The following is a 1,554-nucleotide window of genomic DNA, read 5'->3' on the forward strand; positions in this document are numbered from 1 at the left end:
AACGTTGCAGCCTGTTCATTATCAGAATAAAATACAGTCAACCAAACATATAGATACACTGGTTCATTTAAATAGTGCGTACTGCGTAGTAGCTACAATCGGTGCAGTTTAGCCTGAGCTCGGGTTAAAGACACATTTGCTCATGTGATGAGGATGTTTTTTAAGCGCGTTATAAGCCTGGTTTACATAATAAATAATAGTTTAGCATTCAAATATTCTCATATGCCACTGTTATTAGTGATATAACTTTAATGCCAACTGTCAAATATGACACTTACAAATTAATACAATTTATGAATTGTCAAAGCATAAAAAATTGGCAATATTAAGAGGATTTAGCATTTCCAAGTAATGTAGGCCTGTTACATTCTTCTTCTTATTAGGCCTATTATTATTATTAGGTTACTTTTATTATTAAATGACATGAAATTATATATATAGGCTAGCAATACTTTCATAGCGCATTACCGTATGGTGCGCTGTGAGGATAATTAAAATTTAGGCTATTAGCTTAGGCTACTCCTCATTGAAAATGTTTTTTAAAAGTTTTTTTAAACAGGTCTTTTAATTTATACAATTGAATTATAGGCCTATAATTAAAATTATTAACACTGCAGTCATCAATGAAAATTAAGAGCAACTTTATTTCATGCACAGATTTTCAAAAACAACCTGTTTAACCCGAAATACGTTTCTTCTCATGTTTTTCATTATACGGGCCACAAGATAAAGTAAGGGAATACTTTAAGACAGTTATATAGCCTACCATCATCAGCCTATATTGAAGTCATTTTGTCTCTTGTTGTCTCAGAGAATATGCGCCGTTAATACAGCAGGGAACATCATTAGGAAATCCTGATTACTGATTAGCCACTGATTAGCCTAATTAGTTTTGGCTTGTTTAGCAACTTATATTTTTCATTCTTGTTTTCTTCTGAAACCGTTCAAAATTGCCTATAGGCTAGGTATTGTGTTTATTGTTTGTACATTATAACATTTTGCTTTATTTACGGTGTTATTTATGAATGTAATAATGCGGTTTCTGCTTATCCGTGTTTAACCTAAACTACAACGTAAACATTAATGTAGACCTGCATACCGGCATCTAAATATGATTTTATAATTGTATGCTATATAGACCTACCACATTACCCTCCACTGGGTGTAGAATGAGCAGCAATAAACTACATTTTGGCATTTTATAATACGTCTGTGGATATTTTGGTGAAAGTTACTCAAAAGTAACTCAAAAGTAGTGTAACGCATTACAATTCAGAGACAGTAATATTGTAATGTAACTAATTACTTTCAAAAGGCAGTAACTAGTAATATATAATGTATTACAGTTTGGAAGTAACTTGCCCAACACTGTTCATGTGAAGCTGACATATAAATGATTTGGACTATATTTTAGTTTTCTTATGAGTTTGATTTTATTTTGCTAATTGCCAAGAATATTAATAACTTTTATGTCAATGAAAAAAACCCTGACATTTCTCCGTTGATTCTTGTCTATGAATGCAGAACGACCTTTTTGATTAGCATTTTTAAGAA

Source organism: Sinocyclocheilus rhinocerous, unplaced genomic scaffold (genome assembly GCF_001515625.1).
Source record: "Sinocyclocheilus rhinocerous isolate Xijiao unplaced genomic scaffold, SAMN03320098_v1.1 scaffold1993, whole genome shotgun sequence".
In the NCBI taxonomy this organism is placed as follows: Eukaryota; Metazoa; Chordata; class Actinopteri; order Cypriniformes; family Cyprinidae; genus Sinocyclocheilus; species Sinocyclocheilus rhinocerous.